We start from the raw sequence: 27988 nt of genomic DNA, 5'->3' as shown, positions 1-27988 counted from the left end.
TACAAATGCACACCCATATATCCTTTCATATCCTCATACATGCACAAAGATATATACACAAACAAATACACGAGCTTATATACATATATGTGGGGAGGTGTATATGTGTATGTGTATATATATATATATATATATATATATATATATATATGTGTGTGTGTGTGTGTGTGTGTGTATATATATATGTGTGTGTGTGTGTGTGTGTGTAGTATGCGTATGTGCGTGCAAGTGTGAGAGCGCATGTATGTATGTATGCATGTGTGTATGTATGTGTGTGTATGCATGTATGTATGTATGTATGCATGTGTGTATGTATGTATACGTCCTTACATATGGTGATGTTGTCAGCAATTCTATTTCTCAGCTAATTACAAATCACTGATGTTGTTGTTGTTGTTGTTGTTACTAACTCTGACTAACACAGCTCTCCCCCCCCCCCACGTTCCTGTCTTCTTCTTCCTCCCACTTCTTCCCCTCTTCCTGTTCCTCTCTCTCTCTCTCTTTCTCCCTCTTTCCCTCTCTCTCTCTCTATCCTACTCTGCGTGCTCTTCAGTACAATAAACTTTATCATCATCACTCGCTTTGTTTATAACATGTGTTTCCACCCGTATTAGGTTGTCTTGCCGACCTCGATACACTGGTGTGAGTGTGTGTGTGTGTGTGTGTGTGTGTGTGTGTGTGTGTGTGTGTGTGAGTGTGTGTGTATACATATATACCTACATACATACACATACAAACACACACACACACACATAATATATATATATATGTTTTTATACATACATACATACATACACACAGTACATACACACAGTACATACACATACAAACACCTATGTGCGTATGTGTAAGTATGTGTGCCAATGTGTGTGTGTAAGAAAAATGTAAAGATGGCTATTCTCTTCTCCATCCTCCTCCTCCTCCTCATCATCATCATTCCAGTTGTTTACATCACAATACAACTCTGCTAGCATTTCCGAGCAATATCCGTTGTACGGTTTTCTATCCACCCATCCACCCGTCCCTCCTCCGTCCAATGCCCTATTGATTAACACACTCACCGGTTCGATTTCCACTCATTTATTTATTTTATTTTTCTAAATTTTTCGTTACTTCTTGCAACCTCTTCAATAGTGACTCTATCCGTTATCGGAGCTACGTTCTTTTCATGTGTGTGCGCATGTGTGTGCGTCGGCATGCATGTGTACACACACACACACACACACACACATACACACACACACATACACTCACACACACACACACACACACACACACACACACACACCACACACACACACACACATATATACATATGTATATTCAAAAGTGAAATGAAATGAAGAAGAGCAATATAAAGAAATAAGACGATACCTGTTATTAGTTTTACGCTGAAGAAAGAAGGGATGTTTTGACGTTTCGGATTTATTGGAGTCTCGTGAGAAAGAGAAGATAAAAGAAGAGAGGGAAAAAGAAACAGAGAGAGGGAGCACTGGAGAGTACTAGAGAGACAATAGGAAAAATATATGGGGCATTTTCCTGTTCCCTACTCCAACTTATATCTACAATATTAATTTCAACCTGTTAAGCAGATCTCCATTCTAAACATCGGAAGGTCAATGTCAACTAGACATTACTGTTTTTTTTTACTGTTTCTGTTAATGTTGTTATTGTTGTTTGTTATGCTGCCGTTGTTGCAGGGTTAGGGTTGAGACCCATAAAAGGCTTCAGCACTTAAAAGATTTTCGTGCCCTCATGAATATAAACAATAATAATCCATAAAATAATTTATACTTTTCAAAAAGAAACAAAACTAACGGCAAAAGGAAAAATCATGTTTATTTCTGTATACTTCCATTTTATTTATCTTGCATATCAACTATTCTCCTATTGTTTTAAATGTAAATTCTTTGATCAGATCCTCGCTTTGACACCATGACACCAGTTATCATAGCGAATATTACTTTAGCAAATTTAAAGTGATTTCTTTTGTGCCGTAAACCTTTACCATTTCTATGGTGCCCCCCATCTTGCATGGTTAATCCAGCGCTATGTTTTTGTTGTTGTTCTGTTTGAAGTTTCATTTTTCTATCGATATCGATACAGTCGAATTGTTTTCCTGACAAAATGGTTGTGTTGTTCTATACTTGAATTTTTTAAAGTTTGAGTTGTGAGTTCAATACTGCCCCTATCATCTCGTGAAATTTCTTCCTCCCGAACCTTTTAAACTTTTTTTTACCTGAATTTCTCTGTCAGAATCAAACAGATCAACATACCATGTAAATTCGTTTTGTTTGTTTGCAAGAAAATATATAGAACATGGAGAGGCTGCATCGATTCTGCATGAAGCCATCAAGCCGAAGAATCAGTGGTTCGTGTTCTATGGGGTCCAATTTCGCAGGGCCCTTGCATCAGACTTTCACTCGGCCTGGATCAGACTTGTTCACCAAACTGAAAGAAATTCTAGTTCCTTTTAATCTAAGACAACACTAGAATCCATAAAATGTGCAAGAATATCGATACCAGAATATATAAGTGAACGAGATAACTGACTTGATAGTAATACCAGCTAAATCTCCATCTCTATAAAAATTTTAAAAAAGGAAGGATACCTTTAATAGTGTACAATGATTGAAAAATCGGTCACAGCCGGAGTGTTTTTGATGACAGAAATGTTGATCAAGTTGTAACAATGCAATATAACTCGAGTCTATTCTATTGGCATCGATAAACAAATACTCGGAGTATAGATCGAGATTTGAAGTCAGAAAAAAGCAGAGCTAGTATAAGACATTTAGTACGGCACTCTAGCATTTCTTTGAAAGCATTTAAAAAAAAATTAATTGCAGAAATTCTGAAATAAATGTGAAATCTATAAAAATCTGTTCGGATCACCGAATCGGTAGAATACTGGCGATTCAACAGAGAGGGTGGGGTTCAAATTCAAGGAGGCTACGTATGTCAGACCAAAGGCAAGGTGGTGATGCGAAACCTGGCAATGGATTAAGTCTACCACACAACAACGCTAATGGTTTCTCTGCCAGGCTTCAACATAGTTTCTATTTAACAGTTTCACCCACAAAGTTTTGGTGGGTACCAAGATTAACTTTGAGAGAATTTACTGAAATTATCTCCCTTTTTCATTTCTCGTCTGTAACACAGGCAAATCTCAACTAATATGTCATACAATAAATAGACCAATCCTTCAGTTATTTAGAGAAGAAAGTTTCAATTCAAAACGTCGACCAGTGAGACTGAAACCGAAACCTATTTTTACGAAGCAAATTCCTAACCTTCCATGACTTTGACAACTCCTGTAGTTGTGATATGGTAAGGAATACAGAATTCTGTTTGAGATTTTTAATAAAGAAATATTTATTTTTATAGTAAACAAAAAAATACTGCACGAATATTTAGCAATGGAACCCGGATCACCATATCCGATGCAAAAAAAAAAAAAAAAAGTGCAATTCAAGAATACGATCACGATAAATAGATCTGACCATTCAAAATTTCATGTGGAACCGGATCTAGCAACAGTTTCATCTTTGGCACCCTTTTTGTGAGCAGGATCACGACAGTAGCAGAACCAGCAGCTGGCCAAAGCGCAGTCACAACACAAAAACAATGGACGGACAGCGACTAAAACACACAGTGACCAGTTAACATCAAGAAATTCATGACAGCCACTACTATCACACCTAGCCTAAAAGCAATAAGCTTTCAACTATCTTGATGTTTGTCGTTCGTAGGAATGACAACGTTTTTTTGTTTACGATCAAAATAAAAAGTTTTTAAAATTAAAAGCCTCAAACAGATTTCAGTGTCCTTTATAGTAACAAATGGTGAGAATTTCATTGACAAACTGAAAGAATTCTTGAAAAAAAAGTTAATTATAATGGCCTATATCCTATCCTAGAGAAGATGTACACATAACAGCTGAAGAAAAAGAATTAGCAACGATCACAGGGACAGGTGTTAATATTTCTGGAAATGTCTGCATTCATTTTATGGCCTGTAGACTTGTGCCTCGAAAGGCTCATTGCCAGAATGAATACGCAGCAGACGAGGAATGTTCTAACGTTTTCGAGTTAACTTAAACTTTATTTCAAATGGCAATTTTTGCTCTCCTTCGTTTCTCGTTGCTTTCTCCACCCAATTGACAGTGATATGTTATATAGACACCTACATCTACTCCACCACATACACACACATACACTCACTCTCTCTCTCTCTCTCTCTCTCTCTCTCTCTCTCTCTCTCTCTCTCTCTCTCTCTCTCACACACACAAACCAGTTGTCCTTTGTAAAGTTCATACAATCACACCACTGTACAACTATTTACATTTTAGAATATAGGAATTGTTTTCTCATTAAATTTATTTTCCCGAACAATCACGTTTGGTATGCACAACGACACGCACACGTACATATATACACACACACACAGGTACACATACACAGATCTATCTGCGCAAATCCACAAACACATGCGCTTACACACATATGCACAGACATACACACGTACACACAACAAATCATACACACAGCAAATTCTGTAATTGTTGCTACAGTTAAATGTATTCATGTGTGTGTATGTAAACACACACACACACACACACACACACACACACACACACACACACACATACATATATGCATAAACACATGCATATACATTTCTATACAAAATTTTATATGTATTTGTATATATGTACTGCATGTGCGTACATTTGATGCATGTATATATGCATATATACGTGCATGTATAAAATGTCTGTGTGTACATGTATGCATATATACATGTGCGAATATTTGCATATATTTATATATATGCATAAATATATACATACATACATACTTACACACACACACACACACACACACACACACACACACACACACACACACACACACACACACACATATATTTATGCTTTTATGCTTTTATGCTTTTATTCTTTTAGACGTTCCAGCCCTAAGGCTGTGGCTATAAGTGTTCATGTGTGTGTGTGCAGATATACACTCTCAAACATACACAGGCACAACTAGAAAATTATATCACATGATAGAGGGCGTTGCTTGTAGCCCGAGGGTGACACATACATTTACTGGAACCACACGCGCATACACCATACACATATACATAAACATACGTGCGCACACATCACACGCACATGCTTATATACGCATATGCGTGCATACATTTGCCATGACAGTGCTTTAAAATCTTGCCACAACAGAAGAGAAATGCCGTTAACGGCTTCCTGGTAGAAAGGAACCATTTATTTTTAACAATATTTCGTAAACCTAATAAATTAATCTCTTTTTTTTGTTGTTGTTTCTGGTTCATTTTTACGAGATATCGTCAGAGGGGGTGGAAGCTGACGTGACCATTTGTCGTAGGCTCTGAGAAAGATGGAAAGAAATTCCCTTGAGACTGATTCTATGGCCCTATTTCTGCTTTTAAGAGATGAACACTGTTAAAACCCCTATGGACCAAACAGCGGTGTTAAACTAGGGAACAGAATCAGTCTGCAATCCAAGACTACGAAAACCCTTTCGATGGTCTTTCACAAGGTTTGGCTCAACGTCAAGCATCTGTAGAACACATTTGTTCACTGTGTCTTGCAGTGAATTTGAACTAATAACCAGATATTTGTGGAGGCAAAGCCAAATTCCCTGTCTGTTGAACAGGCAGACACTGAGTTTATCAAAATATAGAAATGGCGTCGCTTTTGCCAGATTTTCCTCTTTGTTCTTCTCTGTGTTTGCAACGAAATTATTTCAGAGTTTACAAGGTTTATCATAGAATTTTACTTTCGTTCATGACGAAAGTTGCTTCCGGTTTTCGTTATGGGAATGGTTTATTCTTCAAAAATGTCAATATTTTTTACTAACCTTACAACCAGTATAATTGACACATTTTCAACGTCTGGACCCTTGGGTGTAATGTAAACTATATTGACTGGCTTAGAATGCGAACCCACGACGTAACATATTGTCAAATCTCGTGCTGCACCTCTCACTCTCTCTTTTTCAACCACATTTCCCTCTCCTTCTTTTGCGCTTGTGTGTGTCTACATACGTAGACACACACACATACGTAGACATACGTACACACACACACACACACACACACACACACACATAAACGTGTGTTTGCATAAATGTTTGCGTATAGTACATGTATGTACGTGTGTATACGTACATGCATACATGCACATATACACCTACGCACATACATACATACCTACATAATACCTACATACATACATACATACATACATACATACATACGATGGGTTACCCAAAGGAAACCGGAATATTGTTTTATTCAGTTATTTTTTACATGTTTACACTTTTATCGCCTTCAAAGTATTCTCCATTTGAAGCAATGAATCGGTCCAGACGCATTTTCCACTGTTCGAAGTAGAGCTGGAACTCTTGCGAAGTGATTGCCTTTTAACGCCTTCGTCGTTTTTTTTCTTCACCTCTTCCGCATCTGAAAATTCCGTAGCACCAGCTTTCGTCACCAGTGATGACCTTTGAAAAGTGGTCCGGATCAACTTCCAACTGTTCAATTGTTCGGTGACTGTCCTCTAAGATCAGGTCATCAATTTTCATGATGTTTTCATTCGTTCGGGAGGTCGACGGTCGTCCTGAACGTGGTCGGTCTTCAAGCGACAAGTGACCATTCCTAAAGCGTGGAAACTACTCGTAAACTCGTGTTTTGCTCATGGCAGCGTCCTTGTAAGCTGTTTGAAGCATGACAACTGTTTTGGCCGCCTTTTTCACCAGCAGTAAATAGAATTTCATGGAAGCATGCTCTTCCTTCGTTTCAGCTATCGCAAAAATCGAAAAACAGGAGAAGCACTGCAAAACAAAGGCGCACTACGTCGTAGTACCACTTCATCAGACAACGCTGGTCGACAGACTGATGCCTGAGGGTTGCATCAAGTGGCTTCTCGCGGCAGAAACCTGAGCTACCACGGGTTTGTCCTACAAAAAGTTTCCGGTTACTTTTAGGCACCCCTTCGCGCGCGCACACACACAGACACACACACACACGCACACACACACACACACACACACACACACACACACACACACACACACACACACACACACACACACACACACACACACACACACACACACACACACACACACACACTGTGCATACAGTAATCCTTCGCCATATCGCGGTTCACCTATCGCGGTTTATCATTTAAGCTTACGTCGATTCCTCTGTGGTGTTGTTTTGCATTTATAATAAAAGTAAATATATAGAAATTATAAAAATTATAAAAAAAATATACAGTACAGTGCTGTTTCTACTTCGCGGATTTTCACCCATCGCGGTGTGTTTTGGAACGTAACACCCGCGATAATCGAGGGATTACTGTATAAGAGGTTCTAATCGAAGCTGTGTCGTCGTGTACCACATCGTTCACATCAATCCAATGTGTGTATTTAGATATTTTATTCGCATGAGATTAACATTTGAAATTTCTAGTGAATTCGATTTGGAGAGTAATTCACTAAAATCAAATGAGACGACTGGAATAAGTTTGGTATATTTTTAATTCCATGCTGCACATGTTTCATTACAGGATAGGAGTTACAAAGGTGCACATGTAGAAAAAAAAACATGTATAGGATCTCCTATCTGTGATTCTTCAAAGATTAAAAGGTCGTATTAGGTTTGGATGTCTGTCTCGTGATGAAACACGTGTAACATGCAATTAAAAAGAAACCAAATTTTTCCAGCCTTCTGTTACGATAGCCACATGGGTAGAGTGTTGCATTCACGATCGCGAGATCGTGGTTTTGATTCTTGGACAGTGCGGAGCGTTGTGTTCTTGAGCAAGACCCTTCATCTCACATTGCTCTATGATCGCTTCAACTCCTGACGTGCGGTACACCATGCTCTTGCTACAAGCAACCTTGAGTTAGTGGAATGAGCGAATGTACAGCACATACATTGGATCACTAGAAACAAATCATTTGTGCAGGACGTTCAGCAAAACTGAACACTCATACGTCGGCTTCGACTCGATATTCCATCGCGTATATATATATATAGCATCCGTCTCTTGTTTCTGACGAAGAGCTTTGCTCGAAACGTAAAAACTACCTTTCTTTTCTTCCCTGAGCGTCTACTAATACTTTGCATGTACCACGTCCTCGAGATTTTTTTCTCTTGTTTGTTCGTTTTTGGGGAATGTATATATATATATATATATATATATATATATATATATATATATATATATATATATATATATATATATATATATGTATGTATATATATAAAGGAGAAATTAAAGAAGGAAAATGCACACACTTTACATAGTTTTAATATATCTTATATTGTGTCTGTCGAGCGGTTTCGTTTTCGTTAATCACGACATAAAAATTTATTTAAATACGTATTTTCTTAAGAAAAATTTTTTTGTCTATGTTGTGTGCGGAGTTTATGAATGAATGATTCAACAAGTAGAAAATCTAAGGGGAGGTAATTGGTTATCATTATTATTGTGGACAGGGGGATAATTGTTCATCTTTCGGGGGAGGGGGGATATGTATATACACAAGAATTCAAAAACTAGAGTAGTGGGGAGAAATATCTAATCGTGAATTAAAATATGTATAAAATTGTCTACAACGGTTTTGCTATGGAATGGTGAAACTATTTTTTCGTTTTCTGAAAAGGCAACGTTTTGGACTTACGACACTTTTGCATAATATATATATATATATATATATATATATATATATAGATATATATATATGAAGAGTTTTTCTCAAGAACACAACGCACTGCCCAATCAGGGAATCGAACCTACGATTCCATCACACACACACACATATAAAGAGGCACATGAGCTCTTTATTAATGATTAGTAAAGAGGTTCTGTGCCTCCAGCCAGCAGGTCTGATGTGTCGCCTATATTGATAAGAGTAATAAGAGAAGTGAAGCCAATGGTTACTTTCTGATCGGTCATAACCAACGACTACATTACATACATGTACATATACATGTGGTTAGGTTGTTGCACTCACGATCGCTAGATCGTAGGTTCGATTCCCGGATTGGGCTGTACGTTGCGTTCTTGAGCAAAACATTTCATTTCACGTTGCCCAAGTGTCCCTTTTGATCAGGAAGTGGGTGTTGGCCTGCTCGCCTAGCACGCGGGGTGGCGTCATTTGAGGCTAAAACAATGCAAAAAGCGCATTGTGACCAGCGATGTGTAACAGCATCTGATAGCCTGATCGGTCACTGATCACGTGACACATGCACGCTCGCACGCACACATGCCCACCCCCACAACAGATATATATTAGCTGTGTGGTAAGAGGCTTGCTTTCTAACCACATGGTTCGGGTTCAGTCTAACTGCATGGCACCTTCGGCAAGTGTCTTCTACCATAACCTCGGACCGGCCAAAGCCTTGTGAGTTGATTTGGTAGACGGAAACTGAAAGAAGCCTGTTGTATAAATAAATAAATGTGTGTGTGTGTGTGTGTGTGTGTGTGTGTGTGCGTGCGTGTGTGCGAGACTGTGTTTTTCCCCCACCAGCGCTTGACAACAGGTGTTTTGTGTTATCGCTGTAACTTATCGGTTCGACAAATGAACCGATAGAATAAATGACGCTAAGGCGGTGAGCTGGCAGAATGGTTAGCACGCCGGGCGAAATGCTTAGCGGCATTTCGTCTGTCTTTACATTCTGAGTTCAAATTCCACCCAGGTCAACTTTGCTTTTCATCCTTCCGGGGTCGATAAATTAAGTACCAGTTGCGTACTGGGATCGATCTAATCGACTGACCCCCTCCCCCCAAATTTTAGGTCTTCTGCCTAGAATAGAAAAGAATAAGTACCAGGCTTAAGAATAGCAATAAATAATTTCTGGGGTCGATTCATTTCGCTGTCAAATGACTGAAACAAGGAAATAACAAAAGATGTATGTATGTGTGTGTGTATGTATGTGTGTGCGTATGTACGTATGTGTGTATATGTACGTATGTATGTATGTATGTATGTATGTATGTGTGTGTATGTATGTGTGTGCATGTATGTGTGTGTATGTATATATATATACATACACATATACATACATACATACATACATACATACATGAATACATATATACATGCACACTGTTTAATTTGTATTTCCTATGCAATCTATATTAGGGGATAATCCCTTCATTTCCTGTTGACGACTGACATTTCCAGTCCGTTCCATTGCTGCCACTCTCTCCTTTATCTCCCACAAGATGGACGCCGCCCTCGAGGAATGTCGTGTTTCTTTTGGCCAACCACATGACACTGTTTCATTCTGCTCCTGGCAACCATGCAGTCACGACTCAAAACTGAGAGTCAGCTGCAACTACTTCAGCCATGCAGTTACTGTTTAACTTTGTGTGTGTGATAGGTAAGTGTGCATGTGTGTGTGTGTGTGTGTGTATGCGCCTCTGTGTGTGTGTGCGTGTGTGTGTGTGTGTGTGTGTGTGTGTGTCATAGGTCTGTTGTAAGTTAATCTTGTCAAACTCAACATTTGACCTCGTAATGTTTGCGTATGCATCTCATTAGAGACCTACGTAAAATATGTATGCCTCGGCTGTCTCTTTGTATGTCTATGTAAAGACATACGTAGGTTTATGTTGGAAATGAATCTACGGCTTTCTCTTACTCGCCCCACACATATACACACACATATACACGCTCGTATATGTAATATTTGCTCACAACTTGAATTATAAGTGTAGACTAGTAACGTTGAAAGGGCAAAGATTAAACCCGTCTAACTTTTTAACCACATCATACACACTTCACACACTTGACACACACAACCCACACACACACATCACGCTCTCCACACACCCACTACGCTTCACACACTTTTTAAATGTTGCACATGGAAGAATGTTTTAACACTTGTCTTCTAGATCTGAATTTTTACTATTTGTTGTCTTGAGAAACATATATATGTACATACACACATACACAAGCACTTGATGCCTCAAATGCAACCGAAAATGTATATTATGACATAATTCTGTGGAAGATATCACACATGTGATTGGCCGTCGCCCAAAAATGTTCTCAAGGTACTACTTTCCTATGTGACACGACGTTGCCGCAAAAACAATATACACTGATACTATTCGGAGAAAAAGACTGTCCCGAAATGCATATGGAGAATCCTCCTGTTATTGAATAAGTACACAAATATCAGCACAAGGAATACTGGTGAAACATTCCCATCAAAATATATGTTAAGTGTAAGCAATAACAGGCCGGATATCATGGTTTGGGACAGACAAGAGTAAGTATGTATCATCATTGAGATCAGCTGTTCTGCTGATGTGAATATCTCTTTGAAAAATCAAAGAGAAAGAAAATAACTATGGACAATTGCTTCGAAACCGCCTCTATATCCGGATTATAAACTTACATTTATACCAATAATAATTGGCGCACTTAGTTTCGAGAGTAAATGCCCAAGTGGACAATCTAGATAAGATAAGGTTTTCATTACAAATACACTCTGTAAGCGGAACACTAAAAGCATGCAAGACTTTTTTCAAGTTTAAAATGTGACTTTTTTTTTATCTACATTCCAAAGATACAATCTTTGTTAAAAGCTGTTCCTTCCACAGAGGAAGATTTCCAATAGATTAAAAAAGAAGAGAACGTACATTAAAATCGTGAAAGGGAAAATCACCATGATCCACAAAATATGTTTCTCATAAACTTGAGGACGATGCTCTTATTAACAGGATGTTTAGAAGACTCTCTTGCACTGGTGGCCATCATCTCACATTTTGAAGGTTAACGAAGAACAGGAGATAACTAAAAAAAAAAATACTGAATGGTCAAAAGACACAGGAGGGGCCTTAAAAATTCAAAAGATGGACCAAAAATACATATTGCATCACATTTCTATTAACGATAATAAACAAATGATTAACAAATATCGTCAATCATCAATCATCAAGGTACCATCAGCCACTGTGACATGATGTTGTGATTAAAACAATTTACGGTGCCATTCTGAGGAAAGATTGTTCTGGAATAAATATAGACAACGCCTCTTCTATGGAATACGTACATATATGTGAACACAAAGAATATTGGTCGAATATTCTCATCAAAACTTCTACCTAGTCAAACATATCAAACCTGATTTAGAGTATTTTGGACGGAAAATAAATATGCACAGCCAGAGATCAGTCGTCCAACATATGTAAATATATTTCGTTCAAAATTGGTGAGGAGGAGAGTGTTTACGGGCAGCTGCTTCGAAACATATTTTCTCTGCCCTGATTATAAATTCGCATTTATAACAGTCATTATTGGGTCATTTGGTTTTAATAGTAAAAATTTACGTGAAAACCATGAAAAGCTTTTGGTTTCCAATAAAGAACTGGATTCGTTAATACATACTTTACAAATACAGAGTCTGGAAGTGGAACAGTAAAAATCTACGATACTTTTCCAGAGTTCAGCATGTGATAATTATCATTCTTCTTAACCAAATTTCGGTGCTGGAGATATGCTTCTTTGTTAGAAACCAGTTCCTTTCTTCTAAAATGAATTCAAATAATTATAAAAGACATACAGTTCTTTAGTTCTGTTTCTGTTGCTCTCTCTCTCTCTCTCTCTCTCTCTCTCTCTCTCTATCTCTCTCTCTCTCTCTCTCTCTCTCTCTCTCTCTCTCTCTCTATCTCTCTTTCTCTTTCTCTGTCTGTCTCTGTCTTTGTCTCTCCGTCTCCCTTCATGTATATCCAATCTTTCAATTCTTCCATTTCTTTCTATAAAAACAAAAGAAACACAGCTAAATCCAAAAATAAAAAACAAAAAAATTCCATTCATGGAATTTAGACATATTTTCACTATTCCACTTACTGATTAAGTTAGTAGAATACGTATTTGAAGATCATATCTTCTAATATGTAAAACTTCAAAGTTGTCCTGATTATTGCTTAAACTTTTCGAAACCCAACAAAATATATAAATAAATTACACATACATAAATTTATAGCCTTTGTAAATTACTTGTAGGTTGACAAAACATTTCGAAATAAATATTCTCTTTCTCCCTATTTTGAGTGAAATATTCCCATTTTCTGGGCAGTCAATTAAACCCCACAAAATTAGATTAGTGCAGTTTGCTCTAATCTAATTTTCAACAATGTTTTTCCCTTTCTCTACAATTATGTCTGACTGTTTGTGTTAAGCGGATGTTTTGAGGGGATGTTCCGCTAATCGCCTTTCAGCCAAACTATATAAATATGCATCTAATATGAGTAGTGAATTTTTATATGATTATCCCTGTGCAAACCTTTCTATGGAATTCGATATTGTTGTAAAAAGACCATCATGGCGGCATAAAAAATAGTTTGACAACATTTTAGGGCTCAGCTGCTGCTGATTATAGTGTAATGCTTTTCAATGAAATAACAACTGAAATAGTAGGTCGCGTGTCTGGGGAGTAAGGACTTCGCTCTTCGATTGCAGAAGCATACGTTCCAAAGTAATGGAGTGGTTGTGAGTCCAAAAGAAGCTAGACTTCTTAAAGTTGATTTCGTCCTGCTTGTCACGGTGAAAATTTTTCACTAATAAGTTTAGTTTTTCTTTTTTACTCATGTCTAAAATATCCTCCATGCAGATCTTTATTAAGGTATATCCATGTCTGGAGTGTCCCAGCCGTTAAATTCTTCTTAAAATTTTCACTAGTAAACTATAACACAATATCCTCTTCACTTCATTAGTTTATATCTTCTCCCTGCTCTTGTTTAATAAACGTTGTCCATGCAGTGCCATATTGTATTGGTTGTTCTAAACCCATTCCTCAGTTGACTGTCTGAGAGACAACCAGTCGGTATCATTATTTCAGTAGCGATGTTGTTGTTGTTATTGCTGGTGTTGTTTAGTGCCAGATCAATTCAAATTCTGTAAATCAGGGGTTCTCGACGATGTTTTGCCTATGGATCCACCCCCCCTTTTTTTTTTACCATACTGACGCCCATAGCTATTCGATGCTTTAAAAAATCCCGTTATATTTTCATAATTAAATATTATTAGGAAATGTATGAAAAACAAATTAAATATTTTGTGTATCGTTGAAGCATACGCAATTTATTGAACATAAAATGTAACAACAAAATCTTATATGGAGCGCCAAGGGCCTTATGGACTCTGGTTGAGAATCACCGCTATAAATATGCCATCAGAGTCGTTCCATTTGTGAATGTACGTGATATTCTCCTCATAGAATATCGCGTATATTACGTAATTGCTCATTGATTCACTACGATATAACATTTAAGTGCATTTGGCTGCTCTTACACTTAAAGGTCGATGCTTAACAATATAAAACGTATACCAAAATATAAATGTTAGAAATATAATATACTAATACGTACCAAATACATAATATATACTAAGATTGGAATGTTTAAGGTTATTATATTAAATCTAGTTAAGGTTGCGAGCTGGCAGAATCGTTAGCATGTCTGGCGAAAGGCTCAGCGGCATTTCGTCCGTTCTGAGTTCAAATTGCGCCGAGGTCAGCTTTGCCTTTCATCCTTTCGATGTCGATAAAATAAGTATCAGTCAAATATTGAGGTTGATGTAATCAACTTATCGCCGCTCCACCCCCACCCACCCAGCCAAAATTGTTGGCCTTTAAATCAAGTTTAATAAGGAAAACGGGACATTTGCTGATGGAGTGTCTCAACCCTGAGAGCCGAGTAAAATACATTATAAAGTTGGAACTGAGTGGCACTTTAAGTTTCGCCTAACAGCTTCTTCAGCCAATATATTTATTTATTTATTCTTTCTTGTCAGAGATCCCAGAATGTCTCCTCTATTCTTGCTAAATTTAATATTTATCCGTTAATTAATCTCTGGCTGAATTATTTTCCCCATCTTCTCACCCTGTCTCTCCTCTCTGTATACTTATCACTCTACTTCTCCCCCCCCTTTTTTTTCTCTGTCCACCAGTTATCTCCGTTGTCTCTATTACTCTTTCTTCCCTCCCTCTCCCCTCTCTTTTTTGCTTTCCTCTTTACTTTTGTCTTATTCTCTCTTTATAAATTTTTAACGATAATCCTATCTGTCTGTCTGTCTATCTGTCTGTCTGTCAATTATTTCTCGACCTGTCTTTCATAATCTCTTTCTTTCTCTCTCACCCTCACTAATTTCTGTTCCGCCTTCTTGCATGTCACCCCATAATTAATTACACCACACCACGTGACATACACACATCACTGTTGGTGTAAAGGTCAACTAAGTGATAGTCAATCTACCCCCACACCATCAATGTGCTGTGTCCCCACCCCCACTCTCTCTATTCTACAATAGTTTGCTAACACCACCTCTTCTTCTCCACTTCCTCCTGCTCCTCCTCCTCCTTCTCCTCCTCTTCCTTCCCCTCCTCCCTCCAAACCAAATTTCCCTACTAAACTCTGCAACGTAATCCTTTTTCCCACCAAACTTGTCTCCATTGAATCCCTCCAAATTTTCTCTATAATATTTCCTCACCATATCTTCCAACCATACTTTCCTTATAACATTTCCCCCCACCCCCACCCCAAAATGTATTCCTCAGACATTACACCAACATAGGTTCAGGGTGTAATATGAAAGTTCGGATACTGGTGAGAGTCGTCTGCTCTGGCAACAATTAGCCACAAACGGAATTGGGTGAGTTTGATTTACGTAAGGGTGGGGAATCTAACATTGCAGAACTTTGCCCTCCGTGTGACGATCAGGAAGAGAGAGAAAGAGAGAGGGGGGAGATAGAGGGGAGAAAGAGAAGGATTGAGAGAGAAGGGGGAGAGAAGAGAGAAAGAAGAGTGGTGTGAGAGGGTCGAGAGTGTGGAGTGAAGCTTGAAATGGAGTGAGGAGATAGAAAGAGTCAGTGTCTGACGGTTTTCGCATCAATGGTTCGGATCTCATCAAGCGTCCAATCAAGCAGCCAAAACGTTGGTATGAGTACTGGCACTGCAAACACATTGTGGGTCACTGTTGTATTGAATGCAGAGAGTTCTGAAGTCCAAATTCTCTTTATTCGGCTTTAACATATTTTTCGTGACACATGTTATGTTACAGATATCATTGTAAGATATATTTTCATCCACCCCTAGATACCTGTAACATTTCTCGTCAGATACAGGGGAGATAGTCAAATCATTGATGGAGATGTTACTAATCTGGTTTATAGTTTCCCCCCTTTTCACAATTATATAACAACATTTATCCTGACCAAATTCCAACCCTACATCCTTTGAGAATGTTGTAACTAGGTCAAGGCTCATTTTCATCTCCTGCATATTCTTTGAATAATGTTTCAAGTCATCCACAAAAAACAGTGTGTAATTTTGGTATTTCCGTTTCCTTGTGAACCAGTGAGATATCCTTCAGATTTCCTTAACATGAATGGCAAGGGGTTTACAGAAAGTATAAACAACATCACAGAGAGGCTGTCTCCTTGGAATATGCCTTTGCGATACTGTATTCTATCGGTGATAATACAGTCACTCCCTGTGTTTAATTTCAAGATGGTGGCCCATGATGAAATAAGGTCAGTTATGGCTTTGACTATTCTCACTGGAACTTTAGCAATTTGAAGGGCTTCTAGCATCCATGAATGGGTAACAGAGTCAAAGGCTTTCTTATAGTTTAGCCACATTGAAGCTAGGTTCCTTCTATGATCTCGCACATTCTGACATCACAGTTTTGTTGATTAACAATTGCTCGGCACATCCCTAGATTCCCTTCTTCCCAGCTTCTTGTTCTGCTGTGATAATGTTATTGGTTTCACAATGGTCTTGGAGGAAGAGGTTTAAACATGCTGTATATATCTTATACATTAAGTTCTGGCATGCAATTGGCCGGTAGTTTTTTTTCCATGTGGGTGGTTCTGCATTTGGGGATCAATTTTGTCTCTGTCATAGCTAACCAGTGTGGTATGTTACTGTTCCCAATAAGAACTTGCTGGTACAAATTGATAAGATATGGTCAGTAGAATGTTAGCTTCTTGTACCAATATCCAACAATCAAGTCTCTTTCGGGTGCTTTTCCATTCTGGAGTTTCCGGTTGCAAGAGTTTCCCCATCAATGTTGTATGTCTTGGATGTAACGTAGAAACAATAACTTCTTCGGATTTATTCCAGTCACAGTGAGTCGTGGTTAAATTCTTTCTCTTCACTCCAGATTTTCCTCCAGAAGGAGTCTATGTCTTTTGGTGAAGGAGTTTCCGTGATGTTTACTGCTCCTCCTCTCATGTCTCTGTATACTGCTGCCTGGTTGCAGTTAAATTTGTTGTTTATTGTTCTTCTCTCGGTTGTTCTCTTTTGGACTTTTTCACTGACAGCTTTTAGCTCCTGTTTGAGAGTAATCAGTTTGTAATTGAGTGTCCCCTTTTTGCTGTCTCCAAACATCATTTCTACTACGTAAATTGGTATATCCAATAACTTAACACCACTGTATGCGGTGGCTACATAAGCAATGTGTTCGGAGGCAATAGTGAGTTAGATGAGTGCTGATGAAGGGGCAACAACCCCTGAAATATGGTATATACACTCGTTACTCACTTTTGTCTTCGATTACATTAAATGGTTACATCTGACGTCTCGATACGAGACGTTGTGGCAAAAATCAGTGCTGGTTATAAGTTCTAAAGAATATCTGTAGAAATAAGCTTAACAAAATAGAAAGAAATGTCTTTCTGACATTGTTGATCTCAGCACCAGGACAATGTTGCATTATGTTTGCTTATAAAAATGGCGTTCAACGGAAGATTCAGGCAAAAAGTAAAAGGCTACTTTTTTGGAAACTGCGATAGCTTTTCTCTCAATGTGATTGGGTTGCTTGCTGCTAACTACTATGTATTGATGATAACGTTTTCGGTACGATTTTGTCGCTTTATTTACACTTTTCTTACTCATCTCTTCATTGGCAAAAACTGAAAGAAGCCATATTTAATAGTAGTGAAATCTGAATCTAAAACTCGATAGCGTTACTGAAGAGTGTTTGAAGTACTTCATGAGAACTTTGAAATTCTCGTTGTAGATTGGTAAAGCAAATGGAACTGTTGTTGGAAGAGGAGATAAAGTATCTGTTGAATCCAGTTATAAAATTCTATTTCTTAGTTTCCGTTTGGATTTTGGCATAACATTTCGGATGAATCGTGTTCAGAAGCGACACGAAGATTATAACAAGCTTAATGGTGCTTGTTGTTTAGAGACTTTTCGAGATCAGTTTTAAAGCAGTTTAGGATCGTTGACTCATGGTCACTTGAAGTTGGGCTGAAACTTCGTGATGATTATGATAGCCAAGTCATAATCGTCCACGTATAATAATTAGCAATGTGTTTTTGTTCGTTGTCGAACAAAGAGTGTGGATGCAGGAGGCTGTCAAGTGACAAATAGTGAGTGACGGTAGGAGATGCAAAAGAAAAGCACAGAGGCGTTTTAGACAAGAGTGGTCGATATATTCTGTCAGTGTTGGAATCTCTGATCTGATGTTCACAATTCGCTCCATTAGCTTACAGCCGTTTCTGCTATAGATGATGCACAAGCATGCAGTTTTAATGAATTTGATTTCGCAATTCTTTAAATAATGGATATTATGCTCTGTGCTCGACTAACTCTTTATTCTGAAGCATATGTATATTGTGTTTTAAAACCAGGTCATTTAGTATCGCTATGCCCAAGCGAAATATATGCACACACACACACACACACACACACACACACACACACACACACACACACACACACACACACACACACACACACACACACACACATACACACACACACACACATGTATTCATATATGTATATGCGTATACATGTGTGTGTGTGTGTGTTTGTGTGTATGTGCACGTATATACTTATGAGGACCAGGTTGACTCTGACAAAGTTTTGGCGTACTAGCTGTCGTTAACTGCTCTAATACATAACTTTCACAATAAAATAAACATATTTTTTTAGGGTGGCACGTTCTTAGGAACAATCAGATTGTTTAGATTAAAGGACCCATAATAAGAAAACTGAGTGAGACCAACAAGCATGTATACCTATATACATACAACTATATATACATGCATGCACGCATACTTAATACACAAACACACACATGCATACATTCTATATACTTATATCCATCCACACATACATAACGTATATATATATATATGTATATTGTGTACATATATGACTGCTTGATATTCTGTCTGAAGAGTTTCTAATAAATGTCTTACATGTTTCTTCCACACGTACAATTTTGTAAGTCCTATTAGTAAAAGAAACACATGTAATGGTGAATAAATAAAACCCAAAACGTTTTCCAATCTCCTGTTCACACACACACACACACACTGAAGTGTAACTTGAAGTGTAACTTGAAGTGTAACTTGAAGTGTAACTTGAAGTGTAACTTGAAGTGTAACTTCTCTTCGACTCGTGACTGTTATATCACGTCATCTCTTGAAGGTTATGTCCTTGTCTTCCAAGAACATGGGATTGCCATGAAACATTTCAGGATTCCACTTGTAATGTCGATTAGGTCAGTCTTCATCTGCTGAATAGAATTCAATCAAAGTTATTATTTTGATTCGTGGAGAACTGGACAGAATTGACTGTTCTAATGTTTCGGTTGTTGTCCTTCTTCGGGGTCGGGTGTGGAGGGCAAAGGGAAGAGGAAAGATGAGGATAAAACTGAAAGATGCAGTAAAAAAACAAATATAAAAAAAAAAAAAAATCATCGCAGGGGAAACAAAATTATCCACGTGGAGTTAGTCTGCATGTTGGGCGTTGACTGACCGGAAGCTGGGTGATGGGCGCTGAATGAGGTTGTTTCAAGAGATATTAGTGCAAGAAGTGGCATAGGGGTGTGTAAATGTTAGTGTGTGGGGCGTGTATGTGAGGGGGCGTGGGGGCATGTGTGGAGCGTGTGGGTGTGTGTAAGAGAGAGAGAGGGAGAGAAAGCGAGAGAGAGAGAAAGAGAGAGAAGGAGAGAGAGAAAAAGAGAGAGAAAGAGAAAGAGAGAGAAGGAGAGAGGGAAAGAGAGAGAGAGAGTTGGTGTGTGTGTGAATGTCAGTGTATTTGTGTGTGTGTGAGAGAAAGAGAAAGAGAGAGGCCATGTAGGAATAGCATTTCGAGTCTGTCTGCCTGTCTGTCAGTCAGCCTTTGTACCTGTCTGTCTACCTTTCTGTCTATCTATTTATTTATCTGTCCGTCTGTGTGTCATCTATCTATCTATACATATACACCCATCTAAACCCCCACCACAACCCAAATCTCTGCATACACTTATAAAAAAGGGACAATCCTCAGCCCTTTGGCTCCCAAAGCTTCTTTTAATTGTCCGGATTTCTGCCTCACCGATGCTTTGTTAATATCCAACTCCATTGATCTGCAAATTACCCACAGATTAAATCATAACTTCAGGCCTATCCTGTTTCTATAGAAACGCGTCTTTCCCCAGTGACCACCCCTGTGGATTTCTTATAGCCGTTTTGTATTTTCTAATCAGCTTTATGAGCATCCGCCATAAGAATGATAATCCGTCTGACTCTCTCTCTCTCCCCACCCTTTCTGTGTATATATACGCACATACACATGCACACGCACACATACATTACGTGTGACTGTGTATATGTATATTCAGTAATGTCTCAATATACGAGTTAATTTATTCCCGGAAATCGCTCGTAAAGCGAAAACTCGTAAAGCAGAGCAATAATTTATCATAGTAGCAATGTTATAAATCGTAATTCATTTCCAGAAAAATATTTTATCTATAAAATTTATAATGCTTTTAAATAAGTGGCAATAAAACAACAGTAGAGTGTAAAGAATATTTTATGTAAAGTAAAAAGGATGTCAAGATCATTTATAATATAAAATATTATTATTATTATAACCATTTTTTGAATCACTTTCACTCGCACTAGACTAGCACACACCATCACTTGTAGATGCGATCGCCGATTCACAAGCACTCGTAGACAGACTTGTAGATTTCTTTTTTAAAACACAAGTCTAGAGTTGCTTGCTTAGAAGAAGCTTTTTTTCGCTCTCCATAAATTTCTCGGTATCAGTGACCGACAGAAAAGGTATGGAAGAAGTCTGCAAAGCCTTGTACACGAACCTTTTTAAATCGAGAGCAGTGGTCGCGCCTCCGTCGTTGGAAAGCAAAGGAGAGAACGTGCCATCCATTCTGATCAGTGAAGTCGAGAGAGAGCCCTCAAGCTGATGAACAAAGGGGAAGTACCGGGAAAAGATGGTATGACATGGCAGGGAGAAGTTGTGGAAAATCCTCGCTCTACGCATCAACCGCTACCTAGGGGAAGAGTCAATACTTTCCCAATGGAAAGAATGGAATACAATCCGGCTGTACAAGAAGGGCGATAAGGAAGATCTTAAGAACTATCGTCCTATCTGTCTACTGTCTCATATTTACAATCTCTTCACGAAGATAATCGCTGAGCAGTTATATCAACTGGATGAGCAGCAGTCATGAGAACTGGTAGGGTTCAAAAAGAAGTACAGCACTATAGATCATATTTTCACTCTAACGCATTTGCTGGAACGAGTGAGACAGTACCAGTTGCCTCTGTATGTTGCGTTCATTGATTATGAGAAAGCCCTCGACAGCAAACTCTCAGGAAACAAGGTGTGACTACGCAGGGAGGCGAATACCAGGGGCACAACGAATATGGCCCTGCTATCTTCACCAGTGAATTTTCCGGTGGAGAAAGACGATTTTTGAACAGACTGTCATCAATGTACAATCTCTTCGACACTGCCATGGTGGCTAAACTTTCTCCTCTCTGATTTCTCTCGCCGAGTTCGAATCTTCTCACGTACTTCTCACCTTTTCCGACTTTGGCGTTGAAATCTCCCAACATGACGGTGAATGTAGAACTGGTCGCTAGAGCATGCTCTGGGTCAAGATAGAATTCCTCCACTTCTGTCGTCGCTGGCACAGGTGGGAGCGTACGACTAGACGATCTTCAAGGTCGCTTTCTTCGTGATTGGGACGTTTAGCACACCTATTCGTGTAGAAACGAAGTGACAAGAGATGACATTCTCAGCTCATTCCTTGCTGATCACAAAACCTACGCCACCGATTGCTCTGAGACCTTCTGTGCAACCCAGTCTCAAGATGCTTCCGTTCGTGAGTGTGGTGAGAATTCACTCCCAGCCCTTCCTACCGGCTTGGCATCTGTAGTCCGAGGCTGTTTATTTGGCTATTCGCAGCTAATCTCCATATCTGGAGGCCGTTCCCCTATCCGCCATCTAGGGACGCGTCCGATGGCCTACACAAGCACACGAGACATACATACATACTGTAAGGTATTTCACACAATTATTTTCTCGTACCGAAAGGTTTTGTGCGACTGACTTTATCCATCGGCAAGCCAGCGAGTTTGAAATGAATTATACGCATATGTCTATAGATATGTATGTATGTATTTATGAACATATGCGTATAATTCATTTCAAACTTGCTGGCTTACTGATGCGTACGATGGATTAAAGTCAGTTACACAAAACCTTTAGGTACGAGAAGATAATTCTGTGAAATAACTTACAACTGTAACAAGCTCTATAAATTTAGAACACTGATGTGTATTGAGCACTTCTAGGTTTTTGCCTAGAATACACAAACCACAAAATACTGTTACTAACGGATTGCTACTTTATACAGAAAAAATGTGACAACTGGAAGAGACAGCGGTTAATTTTATGACTATTTTAAAATGTCTGTGATAGTGAAGTCTTTAAAACTTATTTATTGATATTCTTTGATTTGTGTTATTTTACAGACTTCTTAATACTTCCTCCCATTTGTAATTTCCGGAAGTTCATCCGAAATCTCCCGTGAACTATTTGAGACGAGAAAATGCTTTTTAGCGTTTTTAATCTGTATGGCACAACACGTTGTCGTCTTGCATTTCGTCACGTTTCGTAGTAACGATTTAACTGCAAAAATGGCAGTAAATTTCACTATCATTTCTTCATATATAACTTGGTTAATAAAACTACCTTTCTACGGAAATCATTGGAGTCGATTTTATTAGGCTTTTTGTTAACAGACTTCAGTTGAAATACACCACTTCTTTTATAAAAAACAATGTCTTAATTTTGAAAAATTTAGTAAAAAGATTTAGTAAAATAAGTTTGCTATTATCAAGCTGATTATTTTAGAAGTTATAGAAAGGATTACTGAGTTTGTATTTGGAACGTAAATTTATCATGAAATTGTGATGGAATATTTTAATTTAGGTAATTTTAATGAAAGTTTGTAGCATAGAGCCAGAAGCGATCTCAGGTAGTTTGGTGGCAAAAGAGTTAAAGAATCTTGCTGGTTGTAAAACCTATTCGAAACTTTGGAGACTTTATATCGCTATCATTTCATAGCTAAATAAATCGAATTAGTAATTGTGAGTCTTCAAAATCCAAATTGTCAGTTGTTGAATTAAAAGGTAAGCAATAGGCGAAGGCGTGGCTGTGTGGTAAGAAATTTGCTTCCCAACCACGTGGTTCCGGGTTTAGTGCCAATGCATGGCAACTTGGACAAGTGTCTTCTACAAGACCCTCGGGCCAACCAGAGCTTTGTGAGATTTAATAGACAGTATGTACACACACATACATATAAGAATACTTTCAATGTGGCTCCCGATAAGCAGTAAAAGTAATTACCCAATTAACGACGGGTTTTACTGCCAGTATATATATATATATATATATATATATATATATATATATATATATATATATATATATATATATACACATAGAGAGAGAGAGTTAGAGGGATTTAGTTGGTCGACCATTGGGTTCCAAGATCATAGCTAAGGCTAGATCTAGGGATCTGTGTTAGGGTTCCGTTATAGCATGTATGTATCATATTAGAAGAAGAATCAAAACGTAGGCAGAACGAGTATCTCAAGCCATTTAGAATACAGACTTCAAATTCACTTTAACCTAATTAAATTATTTTAAATGACTTGTGATACTCGCTATGCTTTGGTTTTGATTTTTCCTCTAATATAACGCGTGTGTGTGTGTGCGTGTGTGCGTGTGTGTGTGTGTGTGTGCGTGTGTGTGTGTGCGTGTGTGTGTGTGTGCGCGCGCGTGTGTGTGTCTATCCTCCAACCACTGCTTGTTAGTTTGTTTACTTCTTCGTAACATAGCGGTTCGGCAAAAGCGGTTTGGAATAAATACGAGGCTTTAAAAAAAAAGTACTTAGGTCGATTCATTCGACTAAAAGTCTTTCAAGGAGGTACTCCAGTATGGTCGCAGTCGAATCACTGAAACAAGTAATAAATATATATAAAAGACAGCTAACACTAGACAGAAAGGATAATCCTGTACGTGTTAAAGGCAGCAACGCTTCAACACTGGCCAACTCCGAAACAGTATTCAACCTAATTCTTCGCCTCCAACCAATTTACCAGATTTTTAAATGACTCAAACTTGGCTAAAGTGCTTAAATGGGTTGCGTGGGGTGGGGTGGGGGGGGGGGAGAGAATAATTCTTGTAGCGAGTTTTAGTATATGACTAATAATTACATTTTGTAATTATTATGTTGTTTGCTTTTAGTTTTTAGTTTTGCTCATCTTGTTTATATTTGCAACTAAATGGAGCGGAGAAATCAATATGGGGCGCTGGCCAAATTATCGAACAATACAACAAACTAACATTATATATATATATATATATATATATATATATATATAGATATGTGTGTGTGTGTGTGTGTGTGTGTGTGTGTGTGTGTGTGTATGTATGTATGTATGTATGTATATAAAGGAAACCCTAATTCACTTCTGGTAAAACATTGCAATATTGAAATAAATAATTCATTAGAAAAAGGAACAATTGTTGTGAGAGGAGGAGGGGAGGGGACGCACAGACGCGTGTCTGACATCAGCTGTGAAATATGTGCGACTACGGAGTCAGTCGAGTTGATTGTTTCACACAAACATGGAATTGTTGCAATAAGAGGACGACTTTCAATAATGTTCGCTCTTCAAACACAAGAGGAAGAAATACCAATAACTGCGGAAGTAACGCATTCCAGAGATGATATCCGGTTGAAACATCCGTAATTATTAATGAATAACAGAATTGATAGAATAATGGACAACATGTCTTGTAGTATTTACATTCTGTGTTCGAACCCCACCGAAGCCAACGTTAGCTTTTTATCCTTTCTCGGGCCGGCCAAATACTGGGAGACGCAAATGACTTGCTCCCTCCGCTGGCTTTGGGCTAAAATTCACAAATTGTTAATATTATTATTTTTCTTTTTATCTCAAGTTTTGTTGAAACTCTTGGATTCTTGCATGCGTAGCGGACTTGCTATCTGCAGCCTACGGTACCATGCTATCCGTTCTTTTCAACTATTTAATATTTTCCTGATTATTCTGGCCGTTTTAAGGAGGCAAACTTTTCGTAACAGTTCTACTGGAGACTCTATTCCAATTTCCTCTATATTACCCTTGATGCCTTCTGATACTGTTCCCAAGGACCCAACAATAATTGGCACTATCTTCGTCTTCCTCATTTTCCATAGCCGAGCTATTTCGTACTTAAGAGGTTTGTATTTATCTATTGTTTCGCCTTCCTTCTTGACTATTCGTGGGTCAAAGGAGCACGCAACATCAACTATATAGTATATGTGGTGCATCTTGTCCACCACCACTATGTCCTGTCTGTTATGTTCTAACGCCTGATCTGTTTGGATTGGGAAATCCCAAAGGATTTTGCTAGTCTCTGACTCTGCCACTCTCTGCAGTCTGTGCTCATACCATGTCTTGCCTCTCTCTAGTCCCCTGCTTTTTGCACAGTTTTCAATGAAGCACTTTCGCTACCTTATCATGTCGCCAAAATTTGTTGTGGTTTGGGGCAAGTTCAGGGCATTCGTTCACGATACGGGCAATGGTTTCGTCCACTCTATTACAGATACGGCACAGCGGAGGCACTTATTCATTCCTAAGGTTGACCCTCCAATTCGTTGCCAAAAGCTGTCTTGTGCTGCCACTATAATACTTTCAGTCTCTTTTTTTTCAGTTTTTCTTTTTTTAGCCCATCCTACCCATGCCATGCTCAGGTTTGTGTGTCTTCTCTTGCAATTTCTGATAATTAGATTGCCAATTAAGAGCTGACCCTTCGTTCCCCGACTCCTCTTTCGACACCCTCTCTGTTCAGTAGGTAGCAACCCACTTTTTTCTAAATATCTATACATTTCACCGACCAAAGTACCTGACAATAGTTTCCACATTAGCAGAAGACACGTTACTGGTTGAAAGTTGGATGCAACGACTACACAAGTATTTCATAAATTGAAAGTTGTCCTAAATAAAATATCCTATATTAGTTATTTTAATGTATTTACCGCCATCAGTCCACTTAAGACTACAAGTGTGAACAATTTTCGAAAGTGGTTTCGAAAATTTCAAGTTATTTGCCAAGGTTAACAATGCAAGGTCAACAACCGGTGGCCAAAACTGGGCCAAAATTCATCAAACAACAATGAATTGCTTACTTTATTCGTTTACCGTTTCGTAACCCACACAGAAAACAATCGCTGACAAAAATGCAGTTCTTTTTTTCTTTTTCTCTCTCTCTTTCTCTCACACACACTCTCTCTCTCTTTCTCTCACACTCTCTCTCTCTCTCTCTCTCTCTCTCTCACACACACACACACACACACACACTAGTCATTCATTAAATGCATTTCTGTTAACTTAAATGAGTCAGCTTTCGGAATTTGTGAGTCACTCGCCTGTAGATTGCAACAAAGTACAATAGTCCCTTCGTTGGTCGATTATTTGAATGTAAAGCCCCGTGTTGGCTCCAGAGCCAACAGCAGGAAAGGAAATTAATTGACAATGAGAGGGGAGGTTCGGGGGTGCGGGCTGGCAGAGTACAACCCATCTATGTTTCCCCATCAATTATTTCCATTGTCTCCATAAACCTTTTTCAAAGTTAACAATGTAGATCTTTATCCGAAACAGTTGTCCCAAATGTAATTCCCTGGAACCTTTGCTAACCAAACACCTCACATCCTAAGCATCAAAACAGTGCCACCCATTATATACCTGATCTAAACCTCCCATTTCCAAAATATTTCAAACCATTAACTGGCAGAAGAGAAAGTTCGACAGGTATTGGTTTCAAAATATTGACACTAGGCCAGCAAATTCGGGGGGGGGGGATTCAATTACATCGACCCCTCAGTCCTCACTTTATCTGCCCCGAAAGGATGAATGGTTAAGTCGACCTCCACGGAATTTGAACTCAGACCTTAAAGACGGACGAAAAGCCGCTCAGCATTTTGTCCGGCCTCCTAGCCATTCTGCCAGCTCGCCGCCATCAGCTCTACAGATATTAATGTTGGTCAAACTTTGGTATAATTCTTTTATGAACTTCAAGAAATATAGGTTTCTGGGTTCAATCCCATGGAGCGACACCTTTGGCTGGTCTGTTCGAACCTAGCAACGGGTCTATCAAAGTTTTGTGAATCAAACAAAAGAAAATTGTGTTGTCAGGGGTTGGTGGTGGTGGTGGTGGGGGGCCTGTTATTGTCTGATAGACTTAATCCATCCTCTACACACACACCACTTGGGTGTTGGGGGTCTTTTGAAGGATCACTCTATTGCAAGCTTTAAAATAAATTTTCGCTTTCTGGATAATCGCCACCTGTCAGTTTTGGGAACCCAAGAAATTATAACAAACCTCTGATCTTCCCTCGGCATCCATAATGGATGCAACTAAAATGAGAGTCCAGAATATTTTGCTGGTTTAATCACATTTGTCAGCAGTCCTCTTCATTAACGTTACTGTTTATCCGGCATTTCGATTGGGTTGATGTCAAAGGATACAAGAGGTAATCATCCAACCGGCTATTTCGGATACATACATACATACACGTGTGTGTGTGTGTGC

General features: G+C 38.5%; 1 protein-coding gene across 2 annotated transcripts in view; it reads left to right on the top strand.

Annotated features, from left to right (window-relative positions):
• Positions 1-27988, top strand: part of LOC106869956 (ubiquitin-associated and SH3 domain-containing protein B) — a 260010-nt gene that overhangs the window by 1228 nt on the left and 230794 nt on the right. The window lies entirely within an intron of this gene.

Source organism: Octopus bimaculoides, chromosome 1 (assembly GCF_046866305.1).
Source record: "Octopus bimaculoides isolate indiv1 chromosome 1, ASM4686630v1, whole genome shotgun sequence".
NCBI classification, from domain to species: domain Eukaryota; kingdom Metazoa; phylum Mollusca; class Cephalopoda; order Octopoda; family Octopodidae; genus Octopus; species Octopus bimaculoides.
This window is presented reverse-complemented; position numbering and strand designations above follow the sequence as displayed.